This window comes from Ranitomeya imitator, chromosome 4 (genome assembly GCF_032444005.1).
Source record: "Ranitomeya imitator isolate aRanImi1 chromosome 4, aRanImi1.pri, whole genome shotgun sequence".
NCBI classification, from domain to species: Eukaryota; Metazoa; Chordata; class Amphibia; order Anura; family Dendrobatidae; genus Ranitomeya; species Ranitomeya imitator.
In genome coordinates, this window is record NC_091285.1 from 422,627,797 (window position 1) to 422,637,866 (window position 10,070).

Below are 10,070 nucleotides of genomic sequence, written 5' to 3' on the forward strand. Positions count from 1 at the left end.
GATGGTGTTGTGAACCTGCCCAGTGCCGGCTCTTAGACCCACGCTGCCGTGAGGAAATTAACTTTATTTCCCCACTACAGAATTCTGGTTAAAATCACGGGGCGGCGCCGGTGCAGTTACCGCCCTTTGTATAGAGAATTATGGCTGTAACCGCGCCCACGCCAATGATTGACAGCCGGCCCTAATGATGAGCGAGTGGTCAGTCTGTGCTGGAGGCAGTTACAGCCACCGTTTTCTATGGACAGAGCGTAGACCACCTGTGCCGCCCCCATAACGAACTGGAATGCTGCTTAGGGAATTAAGTTATGTTCATCCTGACAGAGGGGCTCTAACTGCCAGAGCTGGGCAGCTTTACAACGTTATTAACCTACAGATTAACCCCATATCTGCAGGTTACTAGCATTTTTTTATTTATTTTTCAGGAGACCGGTTCCCTTTAAATACTCTATCTATCTATCTATCTATCTATATCCCCTTATAGCATACATGCCCAGCATAAGCTAATGTCATCAGATGTGTTTTGTGTATAGTAAAATGGGGCAAAATGTGATATATTTTGTGGTTGTACAGCATATGAAATGTGTTCTGATGTAAGGCTATACTAATTGCATGCCTAATTAGGCTCCCGCAGAGAAGGCAATGAAGGAACCCAATGGTATCCTGTCTCTGCAGCCATGTTGTCATCTCTCTCAGATCTGGTAACAAGCTAATCCTGCATGTGCATGTAAGAGCCATTCTATGTAAAGGCGATACCTCCCCAGCAATATGTTCTCAGGTTACCGCTATAGTGTGCAGACAATCACCAATCCGCTTGGTCACTTATATCCCCAGTAAATACAGGGTAGAAAGCCGGACAAATAAAAGCTTTGCTATCCGCTATGTAGGATGTTGGTCATTCCGATCTTACCATAATAGATCACTTGTGCCCCGCTTCTGATCTCGACATTTAGTAGGCGATATTTCTAGGGTTTGATTGTTAATGACTCCTCATTTCTACTCCAATAAAATTATATTATTTTCTATAAATTTAGACCTTTAGATGCACTGCAAAGACTGTGTAGTAAAATCCAAATGTTGCATGCCATCGATGCTTCTTCTTTTTCTGTTTGCAATGCAAAATCTGCTGGGAAAACGCAATAAAAAAAAAAATCTATGCATAATGGACATGCTGTGTATTTGGAAATTGATATCATTCAAATCTGCAGTTAAAGAACTCTTGGGCTATGTTCACACATTGCATTTTTGCTGCTTTTTTATGCTAGTTTTAAGCTGCGTTTTAAAGCACCAGTAATGTCAGAGATTTCAGATATCTCACGCACACTTTGGTTATTTTCCTGACTGATATGGAAAACAGCTGCATGTCATTTCTTTGTGTACTTGCAGCATGTTTTTTTTTTTCACCCATAGGAACTAATGGGTAAAAGTGCAAAAATGCATGTATCGGGGTTTTCATGCTTTTTTTTGTGCAAATACCTAAGGAAGTTAAATCATGCTTTTTTTTTTTTTTTGGAGGGGGGCATTAAACTTTAATAACACTAACATGAGACAATAAAAATGCAACAAAAATTCAGCAAAACCTGCCTTTTGTAAGCAGCTTCCTTACTGCCAAGACAGCAAGCGGAAAAAAAAAAATGAAGCAAAAGCGCAATGTGTGAACACAGCCTTAGGCTACTTTCACACTAGCGTACTCGGACGATCCGCCACAACACGACGCAACCGTCGCACGACTGTTACGACGTGTGGCAAAGCATCGCTAATGTTAGTCAATGGAGAAAAAACGCATCCTGCAAGCAATTTCGCAGGATGCATTTTTTTCTCCTAAACGACGCATTGCGATGTGCAGTGCACGACGCTAGTGTGAAAGTAGACTAACAGTGTAAAAAAAACATTTGGGTATATTGGAAATTGTTAGTATTGCAACCAACCTGCCACCTCTAAATGTGTTATTATATGGAAGGTCTGAAACTAAAACTGATTTATTCCTAAATGTCTAATGTAATAATTAAATTACTTTTCTAGTATACTTAATTAAAAAATTCCCTACCTTTCCCCCTCTACTGTTTTTTTTTTTTTTTTTTTTCACTGCTGCAGCCTCTGTCCCCACCGTAAAACGAAGCTTCTCTAGTGATGTCCACTTCAGTGGCCTGGCTAGTCCCTGCTCTATTGATAATGTGTCGGTTGTCAACTCCGACATCTGATTAGTAGGATCTTGTCACAGTATAATCTTTTGAATGCACAGTGATGGTGCGCTTGCTCACAAGCTCTGTTGGGAAGTGACAAACCGTCAAGGGAGCGCACTGTCAGTGCACAATGTAAGGAGACAACCCAGCGAGCAGGAAAAGCAGAGACCAGGCTCCATAGGGAATTTTTAATGAAAGTATATTGGATAAATAATAAGATTATTACATTTAGGGTGAAATGAGCATTAATTTTGGACCAACCCATTTTCAGACCTATATTTCTAGGGCTCTAACGTCCACATCTTGACAGACTTTGGCAGACCATGGTAAAGCTTAAAATAAAGTATTTGGGCAAATTATGCGGAATGTGAGCTTTCCTTACCATTATGATATACGTGACATGGCGATGAACGATTTGGGGTATACACTTGTGTTTAAGTGAATTGTGCTTGTCATATAGCGCAATGTATAATGCGCCTTATTAGTTCTTAAAGGTATTAAATGTGTTTTAGCCTCTGGCGGGCTCCGTTCTTATCTGCTTACTCTTCCAGTATCATGATCTCTACTAGATATGTTATATTCATTTATTCTAAATCTTTAATTCTATTCTGCTGGGTCCAATATTTGTCTCTTTTTGTGTAAATGTCTCTAAGAAATAAACTGAATTTAACATGTCACTTGTGATGTGTATTTTTTTTATGCAGATAGAAGAATGTGAATAGGACAACCATTTCAGAGTAAATTGTATTGGAAAAAAATAATTGAGGTTGTGCCTCTTCTTCGCATTTTATGGAAGCCGTGAGAAGATTGTTTAACATTCTTGGCTCCTGTAATTGCATCAATAAATGTTCCCTTATGTGCTTTTTTCATAGACCATTAAAGCAACTCTCCATCCCCAACATGAACTTCGCCTATACATTTCAGGCGTATTGTCACCATACCTGTTGCCGCTATTGCCGTTATTTTAGTTTTCCTTCTCCTTGGTCGCTTGTCTTGTACAGAATAGCTGTCACAGTGGAGTAGGGAGTTCTGTAAGAAGTCTGGAATATTCCTCTCTTCAATTATTAATGCTGTGACTGTGTGTTTGTCATCTGAGAGTGGTCTGTGAGGTAAGTGGTGGGGTTTTTTTGTCATTCCCGTTTTGAATTGAGGTTATGAAAATGATTAGACTGGGGTAGGGGGTGTCAATGTTAATATGTTTGCACTAGACCCCTGTTGTGAATTCCGCTCTTGGGCTCCCTCCGGTGGTTGTAAGTGGCACTTTTGTGAGTTCTGCTCTTGGGCTCCCTCCGGTGGTTTTAAGTGGAATGGCTGCTCCTTGGATTTAGCAGTCAGCAGCTGCTTCCACTGATTGTCTATTCTGCTCGGCTATTTAGCCTGGCTCTTTCCTTCAGCTTGTGCCACTTGTCAATGGTTCCTGGTTGGATTCACATCTCTTTGGATTTCCCTGTTATCCTGACCAGTTCAGCAAAGCTACGTCCTTGCTTGCTCTTTTCTGTCCACAGGTTGTGGACTTATCCGTTCTGTGCTTTCTATGTTTGTCCAGCTTGTCAGTATGAATTAATTCTGTGTAGCTGGAAGCTCTGGGAAGCAGATTTACCCTCCACACCTTTAGGCAGGTGTGGAGATTTTTGTAATCTCTGTGTGGATTTTTTGTAGTGTTTTATACTGACCGCACAGTATTCCATCCTGTCCTATCTAGCTAGACTGGCCTCCTGTGCTCATCCTGGTTTCATTCTGTGTATGTCTTTTCCCTCTCCACTCAGTCATTACTTGTGGGGGGCTATCTATCCTTTGGGGATTTTCTCTGAGGCAAGATAGAAACAGGAAAACTATCTTTAGGGGTAGTTAGTTCTCAGGCTGTGACGAGGTGCCTAGGGAGTGTCAGGAGCATCCCACGGCTACTTCTAGTGTTGTGTTGAGCTTAGGGACTGCGGTCAGTACAGGTACCACTTCCTTCAGAGCTCGTCCCATGTTGCTCCTAAACCACCAGATCATAACAGTACAAGTGGCCAAAAATGAATTAAATGCATCTCAAAAGAAGGAAAAAATTCTGAGCCATTTTTTTTTCTGTGCTCTGTTCTGTCTTTTTTTTCCTCTTGATCTCTGGGTGGTTCAAGATTTATGCTCTGGCATGGATGTTCAGGGTTTGTTTTCTCGTGTGGATCAACTTGCTGCAAGAGTACAGAGTATCCAAGATTATGTTGTCCAGACTCCGGCTTTGGATCCTAGAATTCCTACTCCTGATTTGTTTTTTTGGGGACAGACCAAGTTTTTGAACTATAAAAATAACTGCAAATTGTTTTTTGCTTTGAAACCCCATTCTTCTGGTGATCCCATTCAGCAAGTTAAAATCATCATATCCTTGCTGCGTGGTGACCCTCAGAACTGGGCATTCTCCCTTGAATCGGGATCCGGCATTGCTGAATGTAGACGCATTTTTTTCAAGCGCTCGGATTATTGTATGACGAACCTAATTCTGTGGATCATGCAGAAAAAACCCTGTTGGCCTTATGTCAAGGTCAGGAAGCGGCAGAATTATACTGCCAGAAATTTAGGAAATGGTATGTGCTCACTAAATGGAATGAGGATGCTCTGGCTGCTATTTTCAGAAAAGGTCTTTGAAGCCCTTAAAGATGTTATGGTGGGCTTACCTACGCCTACTGGTTTGAGCGAATCTATGTCTCTAGCCATTCAGATTGATCGGCGTCTGCATGAGCGCAAAGCTATGCCCCATATGGCAGTGTCCTCTGAGCAGAGTCCTGAACCTATGCAATGTGATAGGATTTTGACTAGAACAGAATTGCAGGAATTCAGACGTCAGAATAGGCTGTGTTTTTACTATGGTGATTCTGCTCGTTATTTCTGATTGCCCTAAACGTACTAGGAGGGTCGCTAGGTCTGTTACCATTAGTACTGTACAGCCTAAATTTCTCTTATCTGTGACCCTGATTTGCTCATTGTCGTCCTTTTCTGTCATGGCATTTGTGGATTCAGGCGCTGCCCTGAACTTAATGGACTTAGAATTCGCCAGGCGCTGTGGTTTTTCCTTGCAGCCTTTGCAGAGCCCTATTCCTTTGAGGGCCATTGATGCTACACCATTGGCCAAGGATAAACCTCAGTACTGGACGCAGATGACCATGTACATGGCTCCTGCACATCAGGAAAATTGCCGTTTTCTGGTGTTGCATAACCTGCATGATGTTGTTGTACTGGGTTTTCCATGGTTACAGGAACATAATCCGGTGCTGGATTGGAAAACTATGTCTGTGACTAGTTGGGGTTGTCAAGGGGTACATAGTGACGTTCCTTTGATGTCAATTTCCTCTTCCCCCTCTTCTGAGGTCCCTGAGTTTTTGTCGGATTTCCAGGATGTATTTGATGAGCCCAAGTCCAGTTCCCTTCCTCCACATAGGGACTGTGATTGTGCTATTAACTTGATTCCAGGTTGTAAGTTCCCTAAGGGCCGACTTTTCAATCTGTCTGTGCCAGAGCATGCCGCCATGCGGAGCTATGTTAAGGAATCTTTGGAGAAAGGGCATATTCGGCCGTCTTCGTCACCATTGGGAGCGGGTTTCTTTTTTGTTGCTAAGAAGGATGGCTCCTTGAGACCCTGTATAGATTATCGTCTTCTTAATAAGATCACGGTCAAATTCCAATACCCCTAGCCTTTGCGTTCTGATTTGTTTGCTCAGATTAAGGGGGCTAGTTGGTTTACTAAGATTGACCTTCGAGGGGCATATAATCTTGTTCGTATTAAACAGGGTGACAAATGGAAAACTGCATTTAATACGCCCAAAGGTCATTTTGAATACCTTGTGATGCCATTCGGGCTCTCTAATGCTCCATCTGTGTTCCAATCCTTCATGCATGATATTTTCCGCAATTATCTTGATAAATTCATGGTTGTATATTTGGATGATATTTTTATTTTTTCCGATGATTGGGAGTGTCATGTGAAGCAGGTCAGGATGGTGTTCCAGATCCTTCGTGATAATGCTTTATTTGTGAAGGGGGCGAAGTGCCTATTCGGAGTTCAGAAGGTCTCTTTTTTGGGTTTTATTTTTTCTCCCTAGTCTATGGAAATGGATCCTGTTAAGGTCCAAGCTATTCATGACTGGATTCAACCCACATCTGTGAAGAGCCTTCAAAAATTTTTGGGCTTTGCTAATTTCTATCGCCGTTTCATTGCCAACTTTTCCAGTGTGGTTAAGCCACTTACTGATTTGACGAAGAAAGGCTCTGATGTGACGAATTGGTCCTCTGCGGCTGTTGAGGCCTTTCGGGAACTTAAACGCCGATTTACTTCTGCCCCTGTGTTGCGTCAGCCGGATGTTTCTCTTCCTTTTCAGGTTGAGGTTGACGCTTCTGAGATTGGGGCAGGGGCCGTTTTGTCTCAGAGGGATTCTGATGGTTCTTTGATGAAACCGTGTGCTTTTTTTTCCAGAAAGTTTTCACCTGCGGAACGCAATTATGTCAGCAATCGGGAGTTGTTGGCTATGAAGTGGGCGTTTGAGGAGTGGCGACATTGGCTTGAGGGAGCTAAGCACCGCGTTGTGGTCTTGATTGATCATAAGAATCTGATTTACCTCGAGTCGGCCAAGCGGCTGAATCCTAGACAGGCTCGATGGTCCCTGTTTTTCTCCCGTTTTGATTTTGTGGTCTCGTACCTTCCGGGATCTAAGAATGTTAAGGCTGATGCCCTCTCTAGGAGTTTTTCGCCTGATTGTCCTGGAGTCCTTGAGCCGGTTGGCATTCTTAAGGAAGGGGTGATTCTTTCTGCCATCTCCCCTGATTTGCGGCGGGTGCTTCAGGAATTTCAGGCTGATAGGCCTGACCGCTGTCCAGTGGGGAAGCTGTTTGTTCCTGATGCATGGACAAGTAAGGTAATTTCTGAGGTTCATTGTTCAGTGTTGGCTGGTCATCCTGGGATTTTTGGTACCAGAGATTTGGTTGCTAGGTCCTTTTGGTGGCCTTCCTTGTCGCGCGATGTGCGTGCTTTTGTGCAGTCCTGTGGGACTTGCGCCCGGGCCAAGCCTTGCTGTTCCCACGCTAGTGGGTTGCTTTTGCCTTTGCCGGTCCCTGAGAGGCCCTGGACGCATATTTCCATGGATTTTATTTCTGTTTCCCAGAAGATGTCTGTTATCTGGGTTGTTTATGACCGGTTCTCTAAAATGGTCCATCTGGTACCTTTGTCTAAGTTGCCTTCCTCCTCAGATTTGGTTCCATTGTTTTTTCAGCATGTGGTTCGTTTGCATGGCATTCCGGAGAATATTGTGTCTGACAGAGGTTCTCAGTTTGTCTCTAGGTTTTGGCGGGCCTTTTGTGCTAGGATGGGCATTGATTTGTCTTTTTCTTCGGCGTTTCATCCTCAGACTAATGGCCAAACTGAGCGAACTAATCAGACCTTGGAGACCTATTTGAGATGCTTTGTGTCTGCTGATCAGGATGATTGGGTGGCTTTCTTGCCGTTGGCAGAGTTTGCCCTTAATAATCGGGCTAGTTCGGCTACTTTGGTTTCACCTTTCTTTTGTAATTTTGGTTTTCATCCTCGTTTTTCTTCTGGGCAGGTTGAGCCTTCTGATTGTCCTGGTGTGGATTCTGTGGTGGACAGGCTGCAGCAGATTTGGACTCATGTGGTGGACAATTTGACGTTGTCTCAGGAAAGGGCTCAACGTTTTGCTAACTGCCGTCGGTGTGTTGGTCCCCGGCTTCCTGTGGGGGATTTGGTTTGGTTGTCTTCTCGTCATGTTCCTATGAAGGTTTCTTCCCCTAAGTTTGAGCCTCGGTTTATTGGTCCTAATAAGATTTCTGAAATTATCAATCCGGTGTCTTTTCGTTTGGCTCTTCCTGCCTCTTTTGCCATTCATAATGTTTTCCATAGATCTTTGTTGCGGAGATATGTGGTGCCTGTTGTTCCCTCAGTTGATCCTCCTGCCCCGGTGTTGGTTGAGGGAGAGTTGGAATATGAGGTTGAGAAAATTTTGGATTCTCGTTTTTCGAGGCGGAGGCTTCAGTATCTTGTCAAGTGGAAGGGTTATGGCCAGGAGGATAATTCTTGGGTTGTTGCCTCCGATGTCCATGCCACCAATTTGGTTTGTGCTTTTCACTTGGCTTGTCCTGATCGGCCTGGGGGCTCTGGTGAGGGTTCGGTGACCCCTCCTCAACGGGGGGGGTACTGTTGTGAGTTCTGCTCTTGGGCTCCCTCCGGTGGTTTTAAGTGGAATGGCTGCTCCTTGGATTTAGCAGTCAGCAGCTGCTTCCACTGGTTGTCTATTCTGCTCGGTTATTTAGCCTGGCTCTTTCCTTCAGCTTGTGCCACTTGTCAATGGTTCCTGGTTGGATTCACATCTCTTTGGATTTCCCTGTTATCCTGACCAGTTCAGCAAAGCTAAGTCCTTGCTTGCTCTTTTCTGTCCACAGGTTGTGGACTTATCCGTTCTGTGCTTTCTATGTTTGTCCAGCTTGTCAGTATGAATTAATTCTGTGTAGCTGGAAGCTCTGGGAAGCAGATTTACCCTCCACACCTTTAGTCAGGTGTGGAGATTTTTGTAATCTCTGTGTGGATTTTTTGTAGTGTTTTATACTGACCGCACAGTATTCCATCCTGTCCTATCTAGCTAGACTGGCCTCCTGTGCTCATCCTGGTTTCATTCTGTGTATGTCTTTTCCCTTTCCACTCAGTCATTACTTGTGGGGGGCTATCCTTTGGGGATTTTCTCTGAGGCAAGATAGAAACAGGAAAACTATCTTTAGGGGTAGTTAGTTCTCAGGCTGTGACGAGGTGCCTAGGGAGTGTAAGGAGCATCCCACGGCTACTTCTAGTGTTGTGTTGAGCTTAGGGACTGCGGTCAGTACAGGTACCACTTCCTTCAGAGCTTGTCCCATGTTGCTCCTAAACCACCAGATCATAACAGACCCCCCCAATATACACTGCTCAAAAAAATAAAGGGAACACTAAAATCCCACATCCTAGATATCACTGAATGAAATATTCCAGTTGTAAATCTTTATTCATTACATAGTGGAATGTGTGGAGAACAGTAAAACCTAAAAATTATCAACGTAAATCACAACTAATATCCCATGGCGGTCTAAAGTTGGAATGATGCTCAAAAAGTGTAAAATGAAGTTACAGGCTGATCCAACTTCAGTGGAAATGCCTCAAGACAAGGAAATGATCCTCTGTAGTGTGTGTGTGTGGCCTCCAGGTGTCTGTATGACCTCCCTAGAACGCCTGGGCATGCTCCTGATGAGGCGGCGGATGGTCTCCTGAGGGATCTTCCATGCCTGGACTGAAGCATCCGCCAACTCCTGGACAGTCTGTGTCGTTGGTGCGAGACATGTCCCAGATGTGTTCAATCGGATTCCGGTCTGGGGATCGGGTGGGCCAGTCCATAGTTTCAATGCCTTCATCTTGCAGGAACTGCTGACACACTCCGGCCCCATAAGGTCTGGCATTGTCCTGCATTAGGAGGAACCAAAGGCCAACCGCACCAGTATATGGTCTCATAAGGGGTCTGAGGTTCTCTACCTAATGGCAGTCAGGTTACCTCTAGCGAGCACATGGAGGGCTGTGCTGCCCTCCAAAGAAATGCCACCTCACACCATTACTGACCCTCTGCCAAACCGGTCATGGGATGTTGCAGGCAGCACATCACTCTCCACGGCGTCTCCAGGCTGTCACATGTGCTCAGTGCGAACCTGCTTTCATCTGTGAAGAGCACAGGGTGCCAGTGGCGAACTTGCCAATCCTGGTGTTCTGTGGCAAATGCCAAGCGTCCTGCACGGTGTTGGGCTGTGAGCACAACCCCCATCTGTGGACGTCGGGCAGTCAGACCATCCTCAGAGTCGTTTTTTAACCGTTTGTACAGACACATGCACATTTGT